The 27,680-nt window shown below is 36.5% G+C and overlaps 1 protein-coding gene across 1 annotated transcript in view; it reads right to left on the bottom strand.

Annotated features, from left to right (window-relative positions):
- GPC6 (glypican 6) overlaps window positions 1-27,680 on the bottom strand; it is a 1,175,593-nt gene that overhangs the window by 742,212 nt on the left and 405,701 nt on the right. The gene's annotated exons all lie outside the window — the stretch shown is intronic.

The following is a 27,680-nucleotide window of genomic DNA, read 5'->3' on the forward strand; positions in this document are numbered from 1 at the left end:
TACTGTTTTTTTGGACCATTGTTTGTTTCTTGTTCTTCCCTTGAAATAAATTTTTAGAGGGGCCTTAAGGGCATTATTAAATTAATCATAAGGCTAATTAAACTAATTAATTAAACTAATTATAGTGTCATCTTGCTGGATTTCTTTATGATGAGCTGTGGATTAAATGTCCAGAGGTCAGTGCAGAGACCACACACCAGCATGAAAAGTGGCGTGCAGCACGGGCTCCAGCATGCCTCTTCACCTGCCTCCCTCCCGTATGCCCAGGGCTTTTTTCTAAGAACCACAATGTCCTAGGCAATTTGCTGACAAAGATGAAGCACAGCTCTGACTAGAAGGCCCTGGGAATTCTGTAGGAGACACTTACAACTTAACAGGATGACAGCCCTGTATAGTAATGGCCCGGAGGAGATGTGATGGTGGAGGCTGTGGGCCGTCACCAGGGTCAGACAACACAGCAGAGGGAAGGGACAGAGGCTGGTGGTGCTGAGGTGAGCAGGGAAGGCTATGGAGAAGTTAAATAAGCAACTCAGACAGAAGATATAGGAAAACGGCTTTACAGAAAAGTTCAGCTGATTATCATCAGAGTAATCTGGACTCCGAAGTGGGACACTGACATGTGAAGTTGAACCAAAGGGCAAGGGGTCAAGTTTTGAATGAATGGTTAGATTTGTGGACCATATTAATCAGGACAGTTAGCCAAATGGTAGAACAATCTTTAAATCACAAGTGCCAGGAGTTGTTTAGAGGAAGAAAAAGCAAAAGTTTCCATGCCTAGACACATGTGGTCAACATTGTCTAATTTTTTTTAGTCTCAAAATATTAAGGGGGTAAAGGTGTTTTTGTTACATGGATAACTTGTATAATGCTGAAGTCAGGGATTTTAGTGTGCTCATCACCAGCACAGAGTTCATTGTACCCAAAAGGTAAGTTTTTATCCCTAACTCCCTCTCTAAGCCTCCCCCTTTCGCTCCCCCCTTTCTTGATTTCCTGTGATCTTCACAATTCTTTGTGCCTGTGTGTGCTCATCATTTAGCTCCAAAGTATTAGAGTACACTTGCGGTTGGTTTCTCCATTCCTCAAGTACTTCACTTAGGATAATGGGCTCCAGTTCCATCCAAGTTGCTGCAAATGATATTATTTCATTAATTTTTATAGCTGAGTTAAACTCCATGGTATATATACCACATTTTCTTTGTCCGTTTGTCAACTGATGGGCACTTAGGCTGATGCCACATTTTTTGTGATTGTGAATTGTGCTGAGATAAATATTCCAATGCAGGTGTCCTTTTGATAAAATGTTTTCTTTTCCTTCGGGTAGATGTCCAGTATTAGGATTGCTGTATTGAATGGTAAGTAGTTAGGATTGTTGGATTGAACGGTAAGTCTACATTTATTTCTTTCAGAAATCTCCATTCTGTTTTCCATAGAGGGTGCAGTTCCCACTAAGAGTATAGAAGCATACCTTTCTCTACATCCATCCCAGCATCTGCTTATCTTTTCATTTTTTACAAGTTATTTTTTTTACTTTTAATTAATGGCCATTCTGATAGAGGTAAGGTGGTATGTCACTATAGTTTTAAATTTCTTTGATGATTAGTGATGGTGAGCATTTTTCATGTTTTTTTTTTTTTGCCATTTGTCTAACTTCTTTTGAAAAACTTCTCTTCACATCTTTTGCTCAGTTTTAATGGAGTTAAAATAATTTGTTTTGTTTTGTTTTGTTTTCCAGATGATTTGTTTGAGTTCCTTATAGATTCTGGATATTAGCCCTTTATTGGAGTATAATTTACAAAGGGTCTAGAAAGTCCTTCTGAAAAAATAACTGTTTGGGTTGAACGCAGCTTATCAAACACATATGACTGTGGAAGCCCCCTTTATAAACATGCAAATCACCAGGGGCTGAGCTGGTTGTTCATGGCACACACTTTGGCAAACGCTGCTCTAGTTAAGGAGAAACCATTGAAAGACATGAAGCAATGGTTTTAGAAAGATCTCTTGCTTTGTCAACAGTGTGAAAATGAATGGAACAGGAGCAAGGCCACAGGAAAGAGAGGTAGGCAGGGGGCTTTGCTATTTAAAATTAGAGAGAAAAGGTTGCAGGTTTTTTAAGACCCTGGCAGTATTAGCATTCTGTGATGCTAAAAATAAAGTCATTCTAAAATTGAGTTCAGAATCCTGTACAAAACAATTGCCCCAAATGAATAATAAACATTTTGGTGTTTTAAGTGTGTTTAGTCCTTTTAATTTTTTATTAAATCATAACTGTATACAATGATATGATTATGGGGCATCATACACTCACTTCATAAACCATTTGACACATTTTTATCACAGTGGTTAACATAGCCTTTCCGGCGTTATCTCAGTTACTGTGCCAAAACATTTACATTCTACATTTACCAAGTTTCGCAAATACCCCTATAATATGCACCACAGGTGTGATCCCACCGATTCCCCTCCCTCTACCCACCCCCCCCTTCCCACTTCCCCCTATTGTTAAGTTGTAGCTGGGTTATAGCTTTCATGTGAGAGTCCCAAATTAGTTTCATAGTAGGGCTGTGTACATTGGGTATTTTTTCTTCCATTCTTGGGATACTTTACTAAGAAGAATATGTTCCAGCTCCATCCATGTAAACATGAAAGAGGTAAAGTCTCCATCTTTCTTTAAGGCTGCATAGTATTCCATGGTATACATATACCACAATTTATTAATCCATTCGTGGATCGATGGACACTTGGGCTTTTTCCATGACTTAGCTATTATGAATTGGGCTGCAATAAACATTCTGGTCCTTTTAAAGGTAAGCTGCTACTATTGGAGATACGCTATTATTGGAGCTGACTCTGCAAAAGCATTATCAAATAAGGTGCAGTCCCTGAAGCTTTTATTACTTTGGAGGATGCATCCCTAAAAATCACAATATACTTAAAATATTAATGTTCAGTTCCTTCTCATACTGATTATTATCACTATTCTTTCATTTCAGCAACCCCAAACAATTATATCTTGGTGGCCAATGTCATTCTCACTGCCAAGCACAATTTTTACGACTTTCCAATCAATTCGTTAGGAATTAAATCACGCGATATCTCTTCTGGTCATATATAAATATATATATATACACACACATACATACACATATATATGTTTATGTACATATATCAGACAATTGACATTTTTGAACACAAATCTCTTTCATTTCAGATAACAATTTTTAAAAATTATTTTAATTAATGTTATCTGCAAGAACATGGCAGTCACCTTCTTTCTGAGCCCCTGAGGGTTTCTAATGGAATACTGAATCCCATACCTTTTAAGAGGCTTTCTAGAGTCAATATTGATGGGGAAACCTAAGAGGATGGCTCTACCGGGTGTCGCTTTGTTACATTATGAGGCTTTATCATTGGCAAGCAAACTGACTAGGAGCTAGTAAGGCCAGGTTTATTGGCTGTAAAGTATACATCCCAAAGGAAGACTTCACTGCACTCAAGTCCTTAATGGATCACCTGTTGGTTACATTTCCAATTTAGTCTCATTGTGCAAACTGTAAGAGAGTGCTCAAACTACTGAAGCTGACAACAACAAATCAGGTAACCACAACCCTTCCTCCTTGAAATTAAAAACAGTCTAGCAGGCAAATATGCTGCTAAGTACTTTCAAGTAGGTAGGCATCTCTTACTAATTGTGAATTAACAGCTGTATTCGTCTCTAAATAAACTAATCAATACAAGCTTAGATTTTGGTTTGTTTGTTTTGCATTGGGCCCTCAATCTTATTTTAATTAGAAAAGGTTGAGATAAGTAATATTACAGCTCCTTTTTCTATAAAAAATACTTTCCTTGAGTTTTAATGACCCCTTGCTTGGTCACCTGTCCTTGGGGAATAGCTTTCCATGGTCCTCGCTAAGCCAATTCCTGCCCATCCATCCCACAGCCTGTATTTGCTGTTACTTCCCAGAGAAGCTCTGCATGAACTCTGGCTATTCTCATCCACTAGCGTATGCCACGAGAGCCCTTGTATTCCTCCTGTGGTCTGGACACACTTACAATCATTTCATAGCTATTTTCAGGGATCCACTGGATGCCGTCTCACAGAGCCTGGTATGCACAGATGCTGAGTAAACCGACACTCAGCTGTTTCACAACTTCCTGCATATTCTCTCTCTCTCTCTCTCTCTCTCTCTCTCTCTCTCTCGCCTGGTTTTGCACACCTGGTATCGAAGTGGAATCAGGTACTTTTTAATTTCGACGTCTTATTTCTTCCAAAAATTAGGGATTTTTCACAAGAGAGAAAGCTTTCAAATCATATGTTGGGAAGCTGCCACGTGGATGTGCCTCATAACCCAAAGGTGCCACTTGTTCCCTGAATGATCTTTCACTGCCTTTTCTTTCCAAGAAGTAAAAACAGGTTCTGTTATGGTGGCACCAGAACAAGCTGCTTTGAATCCATTTGCATTTGTATGCAAGAAATATTTGTGTGACTTTTGTCTCTGTTGGCCTCAGCCTCCTTATGTTTGAAAAATGATGATTACATTGGATACTTTTTCTTCCATTCTTGTAATCATGATGATTACATTGGATACTTTTTCTTCCATTCTTGTAATCATTTTTTAAACACAAGGAGACTGAGGCCAACAGAGACAAAAGTCACACAAATATTTCTTGCATACCAATGCAAATGGATTTCAAAGCAGCTTGTTCTGGTGCCACCATAACAGAACATGTTTTACTTCTTGGAAAGAAAAGGCAGTGAAAGATCATTCAGGGAACAAGTGGCACTTTGGGGTTATGAGGCACATCCATGTGGCAGCTTCCCAGCAATGTACTCAGCCGTACTCTGAAACTAATTTATAGCTTTCATATGAAAGCTATAGCCCAAATATAGCCCAAGAATATGGGGAAAAGGGAGGGGGAGGAGAGGGGAGGGGGGAGGATGGGTGAAGAGAGGGAGATTGGTGGGATTACACCTGCGGTGCATCTTACAAGGATACATGTGAAACTTACTAAATGTAGACTATAAGTGTCTTAACACAATAACTAAGAAAATGCCATGAAAGCTATGTTAACCAGTTGGATGAAAATATTTCAAATTGTATATAAAACCAGCACATTGTATCCCATGGTTGCATTAATGTACACAGCTGTGATTTAATAAAAAAAAAAAAAATGATGATTACCCAGACAATAAGAATTGTCTAGGTTAGGATTATGTCACATGTCACGGCTCAATCTGAACAAAAGTCTCATCATTTAAAAATAAATCAGTGTAGTATAATCTTAACATGAAGGGCTCTTTCATTTAAACAACAGGAAAAAAAGACTCCTTTCCATACCTGATCTGACGTTGAAGTCCATTCTGTGCGTCTTTGTGTTTCCAACTCAGCAGTCTATTTTATCATCTCTGTCAGTTTCCTAAGGCTGCCATAACAAATCACCACAAACTCAGTGGTTTTAAACAACAAAAGTTATTCTCTCTTTGTTCAGGAAGCCAGATGCCTAAGATCAAGGTACTGGCGAAGCCAAGCTCCCTCTCAATGTCCTAGTGGACAGTCTTTGCTTGATTCTTCCAGCTTCTGGGGGCTCTAGAGTTCCTTGGCTGGTGGTGGCTCCATCACTCTAATTTCTGCGTCTGTCTTCACATGGCCTTCTCCTATTTATGCAATTTCTTTTTATCTTTTATCAGAGTGCTTGTCACTGTACTCAACTCAGTTACATTTTCAAATCTCGTTTTCCAGTCACCTTCCCAGGTTCCTGAGGTTAAAACACGGATATGTACCCCTCCCACCCACTATAGTATCAGACAGGAAATAATTTGATATTACCAAATCTACCAAAGCTCAAATATTTCTCATTAGCCCATCAAACTTCAGAAAGTATTAAGTGGAAAGTTTTGAAAGAATTAAACAAACATTGTAGCTATTTTCATCAGGAAGGGGAAAGTATACTTCATGTGGCTAGTCTGATGTCAAAGGAAAGAACGAAGTTGAGTAGTATCTTTTAAAAATGATTTATAGCTGAAAGCAGGAGGCAATAATACTTGACTGCATTGCTTGAAAAATTCCATGCTGGGCAAAAATTTTCATTAAGGACAACAGGGCTTTCACATTTCCAAAAGGAAGTGGAAAACGTGTCCAAATTATAAGAACAAATCTATTCTCCCAAACTGTCAACAATTGAAATGCTGTGACTTTCTAATCTAAACGAAACATCTGACTACTGTTCCAATCATGTAAGCCAAATCGATAAGATTTTATTTTATTTTATTTATTATTTATTTTTTTTTGTAGAGACAGAGTCTCACTGTACCACCCTCGGTAGAGTGCCGTGGCATCACACGGCTCACAGCAACCTCTAACTCTTGGGCTTACGCGATTCTCTTGCCTCAGCCTCCTGAGCAGCTGGGACTACAGGCGCCTGCCACAACGCCCGGCTATTTTTTTGTTGCAGTTTGGCCGGGGCCGGGTTTGAACCCGCCACCCTCGGCATATGGGGCTGGCGCCCTACTCACTAAGCCACGGGCACCACCCCAAATCGATAAGATTTTAAAATACCAAGAAATTCTTTTTAACATTAAAAATAAACAAACAAAAAAAAATTTTATTACCAGTCTCTTAATTGATCACATTCTATCTCAAGCACTAAGTTTTCCCTGATACCAGACTAGGCAAACCTTGCTATGACTTAATTCATTTAAATGAATAAGCATTGTTTAGAATATGCCCAGAATAAAAATCCTACAAGAGAAAAAAAATCCAGAACTTCAAAAACAAAGAAAAGAGTCCATCCTTCATATGATCAGGCATTATTTCACACAATGGAGATTTACTTGAAGATGGATTTTTTGTTTTCTCGCATGGTTTAGCCTACCTGAAATTGTTGGGCCTTTATAATTATGAATTTGAGTTATTCTAGCAATAACTTTCACATAGTATGACTTCTGGGAAATGATTCTATATTCTCTGTTATATCTCTACCCTTCATGAATTTTAGTAATCCTCAAGGTGATGAGAAGTCTTTGGCCATTGTTAGATTTGTATCTAAGCCGCTTTTAGATGTATAACAAAATAAACACCATATTTTAACCAAAAGTAGAAGCCAAGGGAATAAGAACTTAAACACATGGAAAACTGTTTATTTTTTCAAAATAATGCCGTTCTGACTGTTGATATTAGTGCAACAGAATTATTTAATTTGGTAGTAAATGAAAATAAAAACACATTGAAAGAATAAAAGGCATTGGGTTTTTATATGAATCAAAATACACTTTCTTTCACAAATCATCATTACCACCAAAACTATAATAAGTATCATTTTTTAAGTGATTACTGTATGAGACGCTTTGTTAATGCTTTATATGTGGGTCATTTAGAGATGTAGAAAAATCAAGAAATGTAAAATCTGACTGTACAGAAGCAAATGAAGATTTCCCAGAAACACTAAGAAGCTGAGCGAAGCTGAAACTTACACAGGTGACTGTGTTCTATGGAAGTGAAATACTGGACCATAACCCAGTCTGTCTCAAAACATTCACAGTGACCTGTACGTATGCATTATACCCCTAAAGAACAGAGTCAGGTGAAAACACAGGGAAGAAGGTACTTTTTTTCTCCATTGCTAAAATGGGTGCTTGAACAGGACTGCAACTTCCCCAAAGATTTCTAATCTAACACAAGGGATTCCCATGCCCCACTTTCTACAACAATTCATCTGATCTTTAAAAGAAAAAAACTTAGCAACCATAAGCTTAAGTGTCTCACTTAAACACTGACTCTGAATATAGGAGTGAAGACTATAAATTGAAAACCTATTTAAAGGCTCAGAAAATCAAAACTATTAAATATAAAAGATACCCATGCATGGAGAAATATGGTGACCAGAATCTCTAGGTTCATGAAGAGATTTACAATTGCATCCTCATTTAGGATCCATGAATATAAAACATTCAGAAGTTTTTCTCTGAAAGTCCAGTCATGAAAATGTTTCCTCCAGCACTGGATCTGCTCCCCTAAACGTAGACGTGTTCAGTAAGGAAAGCTGTGTAGGAAAGTAAAAAAATAACAGCGACAGCTCACTGCACAGGCTGTATGCTGAGCTTCGTGCTCTGCTCTTTTTCATTATTCCATCTTTACACTAAGAAGTTAGGCCACTTGCCTAATTATCAAAAAGACCCTGATTTAAGGTTATGACAGTGAGCACTCAGTAGGTTTTCAATCTTAATTGATTAAATGGATGATCTTCAACCGCATTGGGTGATAGGTCTAATCTGTGCCCCATTTCATCAAGGCACTCAGGCTACTGGGAAGTAACTTCTCTGCAGTTTTCACTTCACACACGATGAGATTTAAATCATCTGATCAACACAAGCAAAGTATCTGTTTTTAGTGGTTCCAAAGGCAGACTGTGAGATTTCCTAACCCATTTCCACCGCTTCCTGTTTTTACAGGTCTTATTTCTCTCTCCGTAATGCTTTGCATTAAATGCTATTCTTTACTGTAACTCTATTTCTTTATTAACATGCTATGGTCTCTCTCAGTTGTTCCCTACTCCTCTGAAAGGGTGTTAATAACTTTACTAATAAGTTTTAGTGATTATGCAGATAAGCAAATGGATAACATTATAACCAGAATGCGCAGGATACTCATTACTTTTAAATACAAGAGAAAATCATTAAAAATGGCAAGGTTTTAAGACGAAGAATGTCATTATTTTTTGTTTTTATTTCAAAATATCAAGGGGTTACCAATGTTTTTGTTATACGCATGGTTTTTATAATGCTTTAGTCCCATCACCAAAACAGCATTCACTGCACCTGTTAGTCGTGGTTTTACCCCTCCCTCATTCTCCTCCCCTTCTTGATTCTCAATGACTTTGACTTCTGTGTCCACCACCTAGCTCTAAACTATCAGAGTCTGCAATGGTGCTCATATTTCCTTTCACGAGATACTTCACTTATATGAATGGTCTCTACTTCCATCCAAGTTGCTGTAAACGACATTCTTTCATTTGCTTTTCTCTCTGAGTAGTACTCCATGGAATATACACACCGTATTTTTTTTTTTTTTTTTTTGGTAGAGACAGAGTCTCACTTCACCACCCTCGGTAGAGTGCCATGACGTCACAGGACTCACAGCAACCTCCAGCCCTTGGGCGTCCGCGATTCTCCTGCCTCAGCCTCCTGAGCAGCTGGGACGACCGGCGCTACACGGTATTTTTTTAATCCACTCCTAAATTGATGGGCAGTTAGGTTGATTCCATCTCTCTGCAATTATGACTTACAAAGTGCAAGTGTCTTTTTGATATAATGAATATCACTCTTGAGGGCAGACAAGATGGCTGAATTGAACGATAGGTCTTCTTTTAGATCTTTGAGGCAATTTCCATTCTCTTTCCCATAGAGGTTGCACTAATTTCAGTCCCACCACTAGTGAATAAGCGTTGCATATGCTCTGCATCCATGCTAGCACCTGCTGTTTCCTGACTTTTCAATAATGGCCATTCTGAAGGGGTTAAGGTGATACCTCATTACGGTCTTAATTTGCCTTTGCCTGATGATTAGTGCTGCTGAGCATTTTTTCTTATGTTTTTTGGCCATTTGTTTATCTTCCTTCAAAATGCTTTAGTTTTTAGTTTTTGCCCACTTTACAATGTTTTTTTTTTTTTCTTGCTGGTTTTTTTAGTTCTTTGTAGGTTCTGGATATTAGCCTTTTACCAGCTGTACATGTTGTGAATATTTTCTCCCACTCTGTAGGTTGCCTATTTGCTCTGTCGATTATTTGCTTTGCTGTGCAGAAGCTATTTAATTTAATCTTGTCTCATTTCCCATTTTAAAAATACAAAACAAATATTAAGAAATGCAGGATATCCTTCATTAAACACACACATTTGTGCACACGTATACACAAATAGTTTCTTTCAATTCTTCCATAAATGTCTGGGTATACATGCATAGCTCTGCATAGTTATCAATGACTATCTCTCTCTATATATAAAATACTCCTTCAAACTTAAAAACATAAAGACAATTATATTACATATATACTCCTGCAAATTGATTTTCATACTTGTCTTTAACAAAACTCTCTAATTCAGAATATCTGGCATTATCTAATCCGAGCAAAAAGAAAAATACGGCTGAAGATGGCAACAATATTAGAAACACTGGTAATAGTCATGACATCAGAAACATGATGGGTGTTTCGGGCACTTGTCTCTATCACATGGTCATGTCTTTTCTAAAAATCCATCCACTTCTACTCCTTTGCAAAATTAATTTCTCATAACAAGGGAAATGCTCTGATTTCCAACAATAATAGTCTACCTCATGGCAAACCCCTGGACATGTACTTTTATTATGTTAAAAAATAAAGAGATTGCTTTTAAGATTGCTAAATCCTATGCACTTTTGTAGGATTTATGAGTTTTTTTTCTTGTTTTTTTTTTTTTTGTGACAGAGTCTCAGTCCCTCTGGGGATGAATGCCATGGTCTCATTACTCACAGCAACATCAAACTATTGGGCTCAAGCAATCCTCTTGTCTCAGCCCCCCACGTAGCTGGGACTACAGGTGCCTACCATAATGCTTGGCTATTTTCAGAGACAGGGTCTCCCTGTTGTTCAGATTGTTCTCTAACTCCTGAGCTCAGGTGATCTACCCACCTCGGCTTCCCAGGGTAGTAGGATTATACACGTGAGCCACCATACCCAGCCTGGGTTTATGATTTTTTTTTTTTTTAAGGACAGAGTCTCACTCAGTCACACTTCGTTAGAGTGCTGTGGTATCATAGCTCATAGCAACCTCAAACTCTGGAGCTTAAGCGATCCTCTTGCCCCAGCCTCCCAAGTATTTGGGACTATATGCATGCACCGATATACCTGGCTAGTTTTCTTCTGTTTTCAGGAGATGGTGTCTCGTTCTTGCTCAGGCTGGACTTGAACTCCTGAACTCAAGGGATCCACCTGCCACGGACTCCCAGAGTGCTTAGCATGAGCTTTCATGCCCGGCCTGGGTTTATGAACTTTTTTATAAGTTGTAAGTCCAAAAAAATGATTTTGGAAATTAAAAATACAAGACACATGTGTGGATAATCATACCACTGACTTGTACATACTCTAGGGCAGAGCTCTTCAACATGTTTTATCTCATGGCACACTTAAACCTATAGTTAAGTTTCTGTGGCAAACTTAAATGATGTTGACTAAAAAACAAAAAGAGTAAAGAAAAGAATACACTGACTCTGCTTTGAACTTCTATCAAAAAACGATTTAATTAATGATCTGTAAAATTTTCGTGGCACACTTAAGATTCTCTCGCGCCACACCAGCACGCCATGTCACACCTGCTGAAAATCACTGCTCTAGAGTTTGAAAATTCCTCCTTCCTTTATTACACCATTTCCACATTTTTAACTTAAAGTTGAAATACATAGGTATTTCCTTATCACTTTAGAACATTTGCCAAATAAATTTTATGTGCTAAATGACTTTAAAACATTTCTTTTTTTTTTTTAAATTAAATCATAGCTGTGTACATTAGTATGATCATGGGGCACCATACACTTGGTTCATAGACCGTTTGACACATTTTCATCACACTAGTTAACATAGCTTTCGTGGCATTTTCTTAGTTATTTTGCTAAGACCTTTACATTCCACATTTACTAGGATTCACATATACCCTTGTAAGATGCACCGCAGGTGTAATCCCATTAATCCCCCTCCCTCCCCTCCCTTTCCCCCTTTTCCCTATTCTTAGGTTGTAACTGGGTTATAGCTTTCATGTGGAAGTCCTGCTGGAACATATTCTTCTTAGTAAAGTGTCTCAAGAATGGAAGAAAAAGTACCCAATGTACTCACCCTTATTATGAAACTAATGTAGGACTTTAAAACATTTCAATCTTCAACACCATATAAAATAATGCAGTCAAAAAGAATTCCAACATTACATGGAGGGATAACTATTGTTGAGAGTGTTACTTACTCAAGTTACAGATCTAGAAAGTGGTCTCAAACCCTGCCCTTAGGACCTCCGTGCTCATGCCTCTCCTAGCTATAGAATTTTACAATAATAAAATTTCAGCATTGGTCAGAGACTTACAGTCTATCCTGTCCAACTACTTCTTTTGCAGTTGAAAATACTTCATCAGCAGCTTTTTTTTTTTTTTTTGAAAGAAAATACCTTCTGGGGGCAAGACATGATTGCAAGAGGGACTTTACGTAACAAATGCAATCAGTGTAACCTGGCTTATTGTACCCTTAATGAATCCCCAACAATAAAAAAAAAAAAAAGAAAATACCTTTAATATGTGGTTTAGAGAATAAAAATTCAAGAAAAGCAAGGAAATTAAATCCTTGAGATTCATTTGCTTAACAATATTTACAGAATGCCTACGTAGGAAATTCTGGGTACAGCACTTACCAAGAAAATCAATTTCTTGCCTTGCCTTCAATCAGCTTACTTCATGGTGGTGGAGACAAATTTTTAATATGCATATATTGAGTTAAAAGATGAACTTTTATTTGGACAGAGTGACTCCAGAAAATATCTGAGTTTTGTAACTCTCTTGGATCCATTTCCTTTTCCCCATATATCTTGTCACCACCTTATTTCTAACTTTATTTATTTCTTTTTTATTACAGCCCTTGCTATTAGTAGGCAATTGTATTTAATCGAAAGATCAAGTGATTCATCCAATTCTACAGAACTTTCTTGTGTGGTTGAAGAAGTTCTGTACAATGGGCTGGATCACACTTCCTGACTCTGAAGCCAGTGTTTCTGTTTTCATCCTTTCAAAAGAAATGGATACAATTGTACAGTAACCAAAGCAACTGCTATTATTGCATTTGAATTCTCAAACATAACAATGATTTAGATTAACTTTAAAGTGCATTATTACTTAAAGGCAGATCCTAGAGGCAGATACAGTTCAATCAGACAGAGAAGTATATAGTAAAGTTCAAAACACAAAAGTTACATACATGTATTTAACCTGTTGTTTTTTTCTTCTCCCCTCCCCCCCCCAGTGTGGAAGAAAAAAATCACTTCCTATGTGGACAGCCACTTGGCAAATACTTTGTAAATGCTTCTTCTGCCCAATATGCCCTGCTAGGGGCTATAGGGGATTACAGTTCAAAGCAAAGAAGTGATGAGGCTCAGTCAACAGGTCCATGTTAGGACAACCCATCTGCTTTACAAAACTAACCAGAAAAAAACATTGTAAGTCACAGAAGCCTTTGCACAGTCTAGCTTTCTATCCTGTATGTACTGCTGTCAGTCTCTGAACTTCAACCAGTCCCTGGCATAGAATATAATATTTTCTAAGAAAACATTTGTTAATCCCTAGATAAATGAAGAGTTCCTCTCCAGCGTCATTCTCCTATCACAGGCATTCTCAGTCAACCTTGGATGTCCACAAGAATCATCTGGTTGACAATAAAAATAGTAATACTCTCACCTGACTTCACCACACTTCAGATGTACACCATTGATTAATCAGGGCATATGCCCAAGTGCTTAGTTTAGTTTTATTCTTTTTTAAAAAAATCTCAATTTGATTCTATCTCTTGATTATCCTGATGCCTTTTTAGGAATTTTACTACAAAGATATCAAGTTCAAGATATTATAGGATATAAGCAAATAAGACATACCTTTGGTGGAAAATATAGGCAAATCACATTTTGAAAGCTTAACATCAATTGTAAAGGTGTTTTGATGTGTCTTTCTTTCTTCCTCTTCCCTTATCACCTTCCACCATAGGTATATTAATTTTCAGTGATAACCCATTAGCATGGGCAATAACTACAAGATACATAATGTTAAATGCCAGGGGTCATTCTGGATACTCAGGTATTTATGAATGAAGGAGGATCTGAGAGGAAGAAACAACCTCAGATTCAAAAGAACTGAACACAAGCCTCAGGCCTAAAAACAGAAACAGCCTTGGATTGCTGGCTTCTGCCCCAATGATGATGGCTATAAGAAGAATTTATAAGGATGGCTTTCTGGATAGCTTTGGGGACTGGTTCTAGTAGAACAAAATAAGTTCAAAGTTAGCAACTGATCATGGCTATTTTCATTGAGAAATAGCCAGCCCAGACATGAACATACAAGGTCCTTCATATTCCTCCTCCATGACTCATGCACGGCAATTCTAAAACAATTTAGCACACATGGTCTTTCTAAGACAGAAGTCCACATGATAAAGAGCATTCATCTATAGCAATGATTTTCAGACTCTGTCTCATAAATCCTTGACTAGAATGTTCTTATGCCAATGAACAATTTGCTTACTTTCAAGCACTGCGTGGCACACTTCCCCTCAGAGACAGCATTAAAATTTGGCCTATTTCTCTCTGAGGAAAATTACTCTAAAGCCAGCCTTCTCCAGAACGCTACCATTCTAGCAGGACCAACGTCTCGATTCCTTTTGTTAACTTACATAACCTTTGTATGTCTCATTTTTCTCAGTTTCAAACAGAACTAATACAAGGAAAAATTAATCCAGCATATTACAATAACAAAATATTTGCCACAATTCCGCTCGTATCATCCTGGATTGCTGTTCTCCTGTACCATTCTTGTTTGCCAGCCCATGTTATAGATGAGCCCCAAACAGACCTGGTGTGCAGAAGAAGACAGAATCTATGCTTCAGGAAAGTGTTGCTATATATGTAAGAGAAATTGCAGATCTCCACTAATAAATGTGACAGTTAACTACGATGGTTGCAGCAAGAAAGTCAGGATGGCAAGATGCATTGGGAAATGCAAAAAGACTATCACGTACAATTATGATACCTTTCAATTGGAAAATTCATGCCATTGCTGCCGAGAAGAAAACTATTGAGTTCAGAGATGTTACGCTCGACTGCCCTAATGGCAGCACATTGCCATCCAGATACAGGCACACCACAACCTGCTCTTGTTAGACATGTGCCAACAATCTACAGCCTAATGTATATGCCTTCCCAGTTGTAACAGGCCAGGTATTCATTTTATAAGTGAATGAAAATAAATAATAACTAAACACTTGTATCCCATTCAAAAACATGAGTTCTCATTGTGAGGCATTTTAGCCTCATAAATTGTAGACTGGATGTGAGAAATAAATATAACTTTGCCAGCAAAAAAAAAAATAAATAAAAATAAATAAATAAATTGCAGACAAGTTCAGTAAATGTTGGCAGGTAGTAGGCTGTAGATTCAGAATCAAACCTTGGTCTCCTAATTGCAGCCACCATGCTCTGTATTTCCTCCACTGAAACCCAAGCCTTGCTCCAGCAGGAGAGAAGGGGCTTTCCATTTTCACTCACCTCAGGTGGGTCATGAGCTGTGTCACAGAACTTCACAGCTGGCTGCTATGGCTTCCCTTTGAAGAAAAAGAATAAATAGAGGCAGCACCTGTCAGCTTCCTTCTAGGGAGCCCAGCTAAAGGAAGGTGATCTCCTGGAAGGCTATCTTTAATGAGTTCAGAAGACTTTTGCAATAATGGTTAGATTTACATTCGTTAACATCTCTCTCACCCTAAGCCCACATCTCCAGACAGCTCTGAAGAAGAACAGAAGTATTTTCCCAAAGGTGAATCCTAAAATGCAAATCACATGCAGAGACTACAAAATGTGAACAGATTGACCAAACAGATTGACTCTCAAGGACAAATCTTTGAATTTATATCTCCTTCCAGAATCATAGGGCCCATGGTTTAGATAAAACTAAACTAACAAAATCTTAATTTTCTTAAGTATTTTTAGTATCAGGACTTCACAAATTTAACACTTTAATCACTGCCTCTCAATATGAAGTACCATAAACATGTTAATCCATAATTTTCTGACCTTCCCCAGGGGGTTTAAATCTCTACATTCCTACCTCAACAGATCCTTAAAACACACACATAGAAGAAAGCCAAGAACTAAAAAATAACTTTCACATCCAGGCAAATTGGCTTATAAGTAATTTAAAAACTCTATTTTCTTGCTAAATTGTCTTGGAAATGAAAATTTTTAACACCACACTTTTGAAAATATTAAATTTTGTATCTTTTTTCAGGTTAGGAGACTTTATTTAGAATAATAAAAATAGGTACAATACTTTACATTCAGGGGTGAAATTATTATTTTTTCATATTTCTGCTCTTTCAATGACAAATGTAATGTCATGCTGATTACAGAGATTCAATGAAAACTGTTTAAAGTCTCTAGCATGGAAATGAATGGATACCCCCCGCCTCTACTCCAATACATTCTCAGACTGTCAATGTTAATCTCCTTTCTTGCAAAACTGATTTAAAGTTAAGAATTAAAATATATTTACTTTAAGAAATTTATTGAAGCAGTAGAGAGTCAGAGGTATTGAAATAGGTAATGAGTCAGATTATCTAAAGGAATTCTCACTTTGTTACTCTACAGGTTAGAGACCGTGGACAAATTACTTATATCTCTGTGCCTCAATGAACTATTGATACAGTTAGAGTAAGTGAGCATTAAATATCACATGTAATGTATTCCCAGAAGAGCCCAGAACATTAATAGCATTATAAATGTTTAATGTATATAGTTATTATGACTGACCTGCATTGCTGCTTTTCAAGAAAAATACTCTATCGATTAAGGAGCTTATAGGTCAATAATTCAATTATTAAATGACTGGGTTCATAGCATGTATAATTAGAATGAGCAATTCTTTTGGATTACTCTAATTAAGGAACATTCCTGATACTCAGACTTTTAGTGCCAGAACTATTGGCATTAGAATTCCCAAACTAGGGGAGCTTGTCCCTTTAACTAAAAGAGGGAAGGAGCAGCATTTACAGAAAGTAAATGCCATTTAGTTGCTGGTGTCTCTTTAGACAACCATTACATAATCACAGATTGCATATAACACTTCTTCTCCTTAATCATTCTCATTAAGTCAGGGCTTTACTGCAAAGAGTGCAAACTATACTTCAAGATTTAAAATACCTTTGGCTTCAGTTCAATCATTTTGTATGTACTACTTCAGAATTCAAATACAGTACAATATAAACGCTACTTTTAATTAAATGGGGAATTTCCGGAGAGAAATTTAAAGTTCAACAAAATAGCACATGGGAATTCTAGAACTGAGGAGTAAGTATAAAGAAAACCTATTTGTTTGGGCTTAACAGCAGATTAGATAGTAGAGAAAAGTAAGTAAATTTGAAGACAGATCACTACAAGGAATTCACCTCTAACAGAGAGATAATAAAGATTAAGATAAAATAAAAAAAAAAAACTCGGAAAACTGTGAGACAGTATGAAGTTAAATAACAAGCCCTTAAGAAACTAATCAACGGAGAGAAACCACAAATTTCTAACATGAGGAGTAAAAGAGGAAACATTATTACAAATCCTACAGATACTGAAAGAAAAATAAGAGACTATCATGAAGAATTACGTGATAACAAATCAGACAACTTAGAAAATAGACCAACTTCTTAAAAAACATAACTGAGCAAATCTGAAGTAGGAAGACAGAAAATCTGAATAGCCTATGTCTATCATTGAAAACAGAATAGTAGTAATAATAATACACCTTTCTATTAATAAAACTCAATGTGCTTTTACTGATGAGTTCTATTGGACATTGAAGATATAAATAATAAGGAAAACTTCCTGAAAATAAAAAGGAAAACTTCTTAACTCATTTTAAGAAGTCTGTATAATCCTGATACTGAAATCTGATAACCTTAATATACAAAAAGAAAGTTGTTGACCTGCACCCTTCATGAACATAAACACTTAGTAAATAAATCCTTAGTAAAATTAACACATAAAATATTAGCAAAATTAACATGTTTTAATATTTAGTTAAAATGGTTAAATACTAACATGCACCAACATGATGATAATACATCACAACTCAGCAGAGCTTATCCAGGGAAGGCCAGTCAGTGCAACCCACCATATCAACAGAGTTAAAAACAAACACCATACGATCATCCTCGTAGTTGTAGGAAACAAAAAGATTTGACAAAAGACTGGCATTACCAAATATCAGCAAGCATACGGAAAAGCTAAAAACTTGCAATTCTGATAAAATTATAAAATGGCAAAGACTTTCAGGAAAGTTTGGAATTTTCTTATGAAGTTAAATACGCTTACTATTTCACCAGAAATTAAGGTGAGTCAATGAACTTACACTGGTACACTAGACAACAGAATACTACTCAATAATTTAAAAAAAGAACAGACTGTTATGTGTTCTGATACAGATATTACCTCAAAAATATTTTGCTAAAAAAAAAGGAGCCAGATTCAAAACAGAATCTACGACATGCTACCATTTATATGAACAGGTAAAAACATGTATTGTAAGAGAGATCACATCAGCAATTTTCCTAAATGGAGGCTAGAAGTAATATTCTAAATTTTAGAAATTTATAAATATTCTAAATCTTAATTTGTTGACCTGCACCCTTTAGATTTATCAAAGATTTATCAAAACTCAGCACATTATACATTTAAAATGTATTTTATATAAATTAATTCATAAGAAAATGATTTTAAATCTAAAAACCTCACTTATATGAGGGTTATCTGGCTGAGTGTACCACTAAGTACTAGGTAGCTTTTTCCTAGTCCACAATGATAGCCCCACTCATTACATCATTGTGATTGGTAAAGCAGATAAAATCAAAACTGTCCAGTCAGGCTATTAGACCTTTAAGAGGCAAAAATTACAGAAAATATAACAGATGAATAAAACCCAGATTACACATGAACTATAATATTTTCCTTCCGTAGGACATTCTGGTACGCTCATTGTTGCAATGGTCCAGGTATAGGAGAGGCAACAGTCGAAATGCTCCTTTCTTTACATTGTTTGCAGGGGTTAACTGATAAACATTTTATAAGATATCATTTTAATTTGGTATAGTAGTCATTCATTTTCATTATCAAAATCAGTAACCACATGTGCTTTTCAAAATTATTTGATGACTTTCTTATCCTGATTTACTCACTGACACTGTTTACATGAGACCAGTGTTTAAATATAGTCCTGTTATAATTATTTCAAAATTAGCTGAAATCATTTCAATCAATTTACTATTTTTTTAAACAGAGTAAAAACTGTCTTATGTGGGCTTACAGTTTTATATAATTCTACTTTTTCTTATGGCTCCTTAGCCAACTTATAAAACAAAACAAAACACAACTGACAAGGTCTCAGATACTTTCAAATTACATTTCTTCATTTCATTTTTCTAGGATAAATTATGAAGATGAATATGGCTATGAGGAGAACTTTTATAAAAAGAAATATGATGCTTTTTACTGAAAAAAATAAATTCAAATTCATATATATATTAAAGTAAAATGATCATGACATGAATGCCATTCTCTCATGCTATAAAGCTATCATTATGGGTGGCGCCTGTGGCTCAGAGGAGTGGGGCACTGGCCCCATATGCCAGAGGTGGTGGGTTCAAGACCAGCCCTGGCCAAAAACTGCAAAAAAAAAGAAAAGAAAAAACAATAACAATTTGGTGGAACTCTTTACCATAAAAAGATAACTAAGCTAATTTAAGAAAACATGTTTCCTTCTTTGTTGTTGTTACATAAAGGCAAGTTCTATGAATTTAACATAATATCTTTAGATTCTATTTGTGGCAGGCCTTAGCAGAGAAACTGACTTCAATAGTTGCAGATGGGTCACTCCACTCACTCCCTTTGCCCACAATTTAATTGATTGGTTAGTATAAACATAGATTTTCAGGGTAGGTTTCTTGTTCTTTCCCCAGTGCATAATTTCCTTGATATAGAATCTTCACAACCATGGTTGTAAAAAATGTTTAAACAGAGAACATTTTGGTATGTTTGTAACTGGGATCCATCATTCACTGACCTTCCACCAACAGGCTATATTTAAACCTTTACACTACCTTGCCTTATCAAAGGAGCAGTTTGGCATTTGGTATTTGGAGACAGCAATAAAGCGGCACCATCTGTACCACTCTGTTTCAAGAGGGACATCAATTTTTATCCTTGTTGGATCCTGCAGGAATACTCTGCTAAAACTCAGCACAGGCATGACTCAGTTATAATTCAATCATGTAACTATGGCCAAGGGTATACATGGCAATGAAAGCACTTGTGTTCATATATTTGCGTACAAAAAAAAACTGTTCTCAAATATTCAACTACAGAGGCATGAGATTTCTAAGTCACACTGACTGATAAAATATCTGGTATGGTAGGGTCTTACGATTCATATGGGCAGTTTTCATTTATGAAAATATTCCAGACTTCATTGGACAATAAAAGCATGTTGATTCATTGCTGAGTTTTATTCGGGAGAGCTAAATGTTTGCTATATATTGGAATTAGACATGTTCTAACTGGAAGAATTATAGGTTAGCTTCTGTTTCTTTAAAAATAATAAATGCAAATACAAAAATAATCCCTTAGGAAACCAGAACATCTGGGTCATCTGCAGTTTCACTATGAGAAATTCTATGCACTATGAGAAAATAAAATAATACATCTAAGCAAAATTAAAAGCTGATAAAATGACTTTATGTCTAGGAAACCCAAGACTCCACCAAGAGACTCCTGGAATTGAGAAGCAAATCAGCCAAGTCTCAGATTACAAAATCAGTGTACACAAATCAATAGCATTCCTATACACCAGTAACAGTCAAGCTGAGAGCCAAATCAACGACACAGTACTATCACAACAGCCACGAACAGAATAAAATACCTAGGAATATACTTAAGCAAGGAGGTGAAAGATCTCTACAAAAAGAACTATCACTGAGGCAAGAGAATTGCTGAAGCCCAGGAGTTGGAGGTTGCTGTGAGCCGTGTGACGCCACGGCACTCTACCGAGGGCCATAAAGTGAGACTCTGTCTCTACAAAAAAAAAAAAAAAAAAAAAGAACTATCAAACACCAAGGAAAGAAACTGCAGATGACCTAAACCAATGAAAAAAATATATCATGCTTATGGATCAGTAGAATCAACATTTTAAAAATACCCATACTACAGGGTGATTTACAGATTTAATGCAATCACCATCAAAATACCAACTTTCTATTTCACAAATCTGGTTGTTTGGAGCCAGAAAAGAGCCCAAATAGTCAAAGCAATCTTCAATAAGAACACCAAATCTGAAGGCTGCTGTATACAGGTGTCCAAATCTGAAGACACCTATATTTAAATGTTTATTGCAGCAACACTTCACAACTTCAGACTATATTGCAAGGCTATAGGAAGCAAAACAGCATGGTCTGGCACAAAAATAGAGTCATAGACCAATGGGAAAGAACAGAGAATCCACATAGGAAACTATACACATAGCCAATTAATCTCTGACAAAGCAAACATAATATACAAATAGAAAAGAAGCTCTATTTGATTAATAGTGGCACGAGAAATCAGATAGTCACATGCAAAAGAATGAAACAAGATCCACATCTCTCACCACTTACAAAAATTAATTCAAGATAGATAAAAAATTTAAATGTAAAACACGAAACCATAAGAGTGTTGAAAAAATACTGGAAAACACTCTTCTAGACAGCAGCCTAGGTAAAGAATTTATGAAAAGGACACCAATGGCAATCAGAGCAAAAATAAAACTAAATAAATAAGACGTGATTAACTTAAAAAGCTTCTGCACAGATAAGGAAATAATGGAGCAAAAACACAGCCTATGGAATGAGAGAAAATATTTGCAAGCTATATATCCACTAAAGAAAGTTAATAAGGAGAATCTACAAAGAACTCAAGCAAATCAGCAAGAAGAAAACCAAAACACCCTTAAAAAAGAAGCAAAAGATAGGAACAAAGCTTTTCAAAAGAAAAAGACAATGGCCAACAAACATGTGACAAATGGTCAACATCAATCATCAGTGAAATGCAAATTGCAACTACAACAAGAAATTACCTTACCCAAGTTAGAATGGCTTTTATTAAATAGTACAAGAAAATTAGATGTGGGTGTGGATTCAGAGAGAAAGGAACACGCCTACTCTCTTGGTGGGATTACAAATTAGTACAACCTCTTTGGAAAAGAGTATGACAATTTCCTCAAAGAATTAAAAGTAGACCTATCATTTGATCCAGCAACCCCCTACTGGGTATTTACCCAAAGGTACAGAGGTCATTTTACCAAAAAGACACCATGTTTATTGCAGCACACTTCACAATTGCAAAGATGTTGAATCACCTGAAGTGCCCATCAATTCAGGAATGGATTAACCTATGTGGAATATTAGGTTATAGGTTAGGAATATTAGGTTATAGGTTATTAGTTAGGAATAACTATGGAATATTACTCTGTGATGAAGAAGAATTAAGTTTTCTGCAATAATTTGGATAGAACTGGAGACCATTATCCTAAGTGAAGTATCTAAAGAATGGAAAAGCAGGGTGGCGCCTGTGGCTCAGTGAGTAGGGCACCAACCCCATATACCCAGGGTGGCAGGTTCAAACCCGGCCCCAGCCAAACTGCAACAAAAAAAATAGCCAGGCATTGTGGCAGGTGCCTGTAGGCCCAGTTACTCGGGAGGCTGAGGCAAGAGAATCACCTAAGCCCAAGAGCTGGAGGTTGCTGTGAGCTGTGACAACACAGCACTCTACTGAGAGTGACAAAGTGAGACTCTGTCTCAAAAAAAAAAAGAATGGAAAAACAAACACATGTACTCACATTAAATTGGAATCAATCAATGATCATATCCGTGTACACAGGGAAGTGTAAACAGTGTAAACTCAGTGGAAATCCAGCAGGGGTGAGGGAAGAAGATGGGAAAGACAAAAACCTACCTAAGGGGTACAAGGAACACCACCTGGGTGATGGGCACATGTATTCCTCTGACTCAAGCATAACAAAAGGCAATCCACGTAATCAAAGACATTTGTGTCCTTGTATTACTGTGAAATAAAAAAAATGTAAAAGATCATTCAACATAAAAGGGAGTAGTTTATAAATAAATAAAAAATAACAATATCAACTGACACTTGTTTCCTTTAAACATGCCAAAAGAAGAACTGAAATAACACATGAAATTGAAATTTTGCCTAGGTAATGCACTCTTTCCTGGCTATGAAAGTCGTTAAATATTGAAAAAGGTGACAGAGAAAATCAGATTTTTATTTCTCTAGACATACAAATGAACAATGTTGTATGACTAGAAACTCTCTCTCAATGGACTATCCAAATCTGAAATGCCTTATCTTTGTGAATTTCTTGGAGACACTATTATCAGTAAACCATTTTTATTAGTTGACAACTGCTGATTCTCTGATCGTTCCTAGAAGAATTTGGATTTCCTAAGGAAGGAAAGAATTTTACTTCGTGCTTTAGGTATAAATCTACTTACTATTACTTGACTGTAAAGTTCAACTTCCTTAACCTCCCTGAGTCTAGTTCTCATCAGAAATAGGTGACGTGTGTGTGTCCATATATACAAGCATCTACATCACAGGATTATTAAGAACATTAACTTTTAAAATTAACATAAAGTACTTGGCACCATAACATTTAGTAATGTTATTATTACTAAAAAGATAAAAACATGCATGTGAAATGGCATGGTAAGCTTCCAGAAACTGATATTCACCTGTACACTTGTGTGTTTTAGAGCTGAATTATGTTTCTGATGTCATTTACTCTTAAACACAACATGTGCCTATCCTTACTTAGGAAAGAATGTAATTGCACATGCAATGTCTTTTGATTTCTGAGATTTCTTCCAGAAACCTAATAAATCTAATACAATCAAGGATTCCACAGCCATACAACTGAAAAACTCACATGTGATGTTGAAAACTAAAGGACACTGTCAGGGAAGCCGATGACACCCAAGAGAGGTTAGTAAACCAGTGACCTCATTCATCATATTCCAACAACTGACTAAACAAAGTATCTGGTTCTACCTCTAACAGCTGCTGCTTTATGTGTTTATGTGCAAGGTACCTGGACACAATTTCTAGGTTTCTATGTGTCTTGCTGAGTCTGTATTCCAGCCCTTCCCTCTATGTATTTGAATATCATGAGTTGCACATAAAGGACCCTAAATGCTACACTTTTGAAAGTAAGCTATCCTAACCCATGTTTACGTAGCTTAACTGCTCCAAGTGAAATCATTCTCTATGGAAAACATATTCTTACACCAATAGTCTAATAAATTGTTCTAGCAGATACAAAAAAAAAAAGAAATATTCAAAGTCTTAGTAAGCATCTCCTGAAACAAACAATAATATCCATACTACAGAAATTCATTGCCAACATACTGAACTCAGGCATAGCATGCCATCTGAATAAGAGCAATAATGCTTAATGCCTGACGGGAGGGAGTGATGGGGACAGATCACTCCCGGAAGATTAAATCTGGTTTTTCACATAGAATCAGGTGGAGACAATACAGGGTCTGTCTTGCCTATATGTAGTTCTTTCTAGAATAGAAGGAAAATTGCAAACTCAAAAGCAAAAAACGTCAATTAGACAAAAATGAAATTGAGCACAAGTGTGTCAATAAGCATCGCTTGAAATCTGATGCGCCCTACCATGCTGTCTGAGTTTGGTAGCATGATGTTGTTCTGTTATTTGGGTTCAGTAAAGCAGGTGCAGTCATGGGTGTTCTCTGGCAGGGCCGTGGGTGGAGGAGGGGTCATGGGAAAAGAGGCAAGGCAGGTTTGTCCCGGAGGCTGGATTGGGATAGTTGCTGAGTTCTATGCATTAACACGACCTTGTGAAAGAGATCAACCAAATATTAATACCACAAAGAGAAATTCACTGCTAATCAATATGCACAGACTAGATCCAAGACTGAACTATCTATTAAGATAGTTCTGTAAAATCTTTAGACGGAAAGGAAGAGACATAATATATTTTCAATTTGTTTCTTGTGAACCAGTTATTGGAAAAAGTCAACTCTAACTGATTTAAAATGTCTGCAATCAATTAAGACTTCTACATGGTTTCCCTTTTCTTAAACTGGAGTTTTCATGGTGGTTAGGGTGGTTACCTTGTTTTTCCTCCATTAAGTTTAAATGTATCATTTAGCCCAGCCCTGAGCCACACAGTGGAATCACCTGGGGAACATTTAAAGGATACCAATATCCAGACCCTGTGCCCAGGGATTCGGATTTAATTGGTCTGGAGTAGAATATGGACATCGCTCGGTGTTAATGGCTCCCCAGGTGATTCTAATGTGCAACCAGGTTGGAGAACCATTGATTTAGGCCTTTGTTTTTTGCAGCCTTGTGAAGCAGTAGGTCTGCTCTGAACCAGTGGAGCAAAGGCACCACCCAGAGAGCGTGGAGACCTAGGATCCCCTCTCCCCTCCAGATACAGTGCCTGGTGTCTGCAGCACTCGTTTGGGAAGGAGCTCAGTGTGTCTGTGGTTCTATGGATTATGTTAAGAAAATTAAAAATTAAAGCCTGAAATAGTATTTGCCTCTCCCTAGTGGCTGAACCTGCACAGTATAAGCCAGGAGGTACAGGCAGGCAGGATTTACACCATTGTGAAGAAAGCCAGTTTGTAGCAAAGAAGTGACATTAAAGTCCCTGTTTGTGGTTGCCTCTGAGGCCTACTTACACCACAGACCTTCCTGAAGCGTGGCTATTTCTTCAAATAGACTAGCTTCTTTTCTTTTCAATAAATTCTCTGTTTTTCTTTAAAGAAAAATAAAAGAGAGAGAGAGAGAGAGACCCTACAAAGGAAATAAATCTTCAGGATCTCGAAAGCATGTCTTCATTGGCTAAAAAAAAGGGCAGGGAAATAACTGAATCTACAATTTGGAAAACATTCAAGTGTTTTTTGTTTGTTTTGAACAAAAAATTTCAAATAATTTTTGGCATTTTAAAATATCTAAATAATCATGGGGCTCTATTTAACTTAAGAACTATGAGCAGAATTCATTAAAAGGCAGTAGGTGGTGACTGTTCTTGAATTTGAACATATACATGTCCTGGAGAGACTGAGGAGAGAGAACTCTTAATATTCGCGGACTTCTTTGATTTTTCACACATACTTAACACTTGTTTTGAATGCACATTTTCCAAGGAAGTCTTAAAGCAGGAACATCTGCCAACCTACAATTATGAGTGCTGACAGTGTATCATCAGAGTACACAGAAGCAGGTTCCAAAAAATGTGATTTGAAGGAAATGATGACAGGTCTGAGCACAGAACGTAATCACCCAGGGGTACACTCATGCATCTTTTATATATTCAGGTCTTTGGTCTGAACTGAAGATACTGAAGATGCCTATTAACCCTAATCTATTACTGAAATGTTGAAAAACAACAACAACAACAACAACAACAAGCACACGTGGCCTTTTATCTGAGTAGTTAGTAGCTACTGAAAGTCCTGGGAAATGGCCTTGATTGAAGATTTCTGCTTCTGAATATCAAAGTCAGAATTGTGATATGTATAAGGCTCTTGGTACATATTTTTTTTATCATCAAATTGAATACCTTCTATATTTTTTCCTCTCTGTCTTCCCAGTGTGTTAGAAAGTCAATATTCTTTTTTAAATTCACAGCTTCAATTTGTTTGCATTTTTTGGGGGACCATGAGTAGTGAAGTCTCGGTCTGTGGTTGGGTTACCTCTGAGGAGAACCTTTCAGCACTTAACTAATTGACTAGCATTGCCAAGGTCTAACAGATTTGTCTGAAAACCAACTCCTTTCTAGAGCAAAAAGCCTGGTGGGTAAGGATCTTTATTTCGGAAACTCACTTATGTAGACCTACCTATAATCTTTCTCACATTGCTTTATCAAAATCTACTTGGGAAAATAAAAATATTTACAAATTCGTGGATGTAAAATGACCTTATAATAATTCAGATTCCTTAGTTCATATCCAAAAATAAAAATTTAGGGTATCTGAATCATAGCAAGAGTTTGGGGCTCTATGTACTTGGCAACCTAATCCTTGGAAATTACAAAATATATGAATTTTGCACCAGTGTTTTGATTTCTTTTTCCTTTTTCTATAATAACTTCACTTTAAACACACTCCTGAAGGATTCTTATTTTATTTGAAGAAAGGTATTATATAACTTTTGAAGTAGGGGGACCTATTAAACAGAATTGTGTATAGATACTGAATCACATAATGTACGGAGAAATAAATTTACCAAAGACCTTGAATATTTAAAACATTGCATTTTAACCACATGATAGGCCTTGGCTTCCCTTTCCTCCAGTAATAATAGATTTCTGTTCTGCATAAAATATAACCATCCAGAATTTTTTAACTGAAACAGACTGCTGCCTTTAACTATATACATATGTGGTACTTTATCTGCATACCAGAATAATTCTGGAGTTCTCAAGAAAGTCAAAAAGAAATTTTATAAAACAGAAGCTAAATTGGCCGAAGAGTCTGAGCATTGTGATGAACAGAAGGGAATTGAAATCTCAACATTCTTCAGTGGACTTTTTCATTCTTCCAAAAAGACTATCTATAATTTACGTATAACCATACAAATGAAAGAATTACCATGAATTGTGTTTGATTTAGAGTCTATTCCATAAAATGAGCTAAAACTCATTTAAATACTGGAGTTCAAAAAAAAAAAGTTAAGAAAACTGCTGGGAAAAATAATTTCTAAAATATATTTTATTGAGCTGTATGAAATTGTTGACATTTGATTATTTTTTAACCACTACAGTAGACTCATAGGGCCCAACTTGGAATAGTTGATTT

This window comes from Nycticebus coucang, chromosome 15, assembly GCF_027406575.1.
Source record: "Nycticebus coucang isolate mNycCou1 chromosome 15, mNycCou1.pri, whole genome shotgun sequence".
In the NCBI taxonomy this organism is placed as follows: domain Eukaryota; kingdom Metazoa; phylum Chordata; class Mammalia; order Primates; family Lorisidae; genus Nycticebus; species Nycticebus coucang.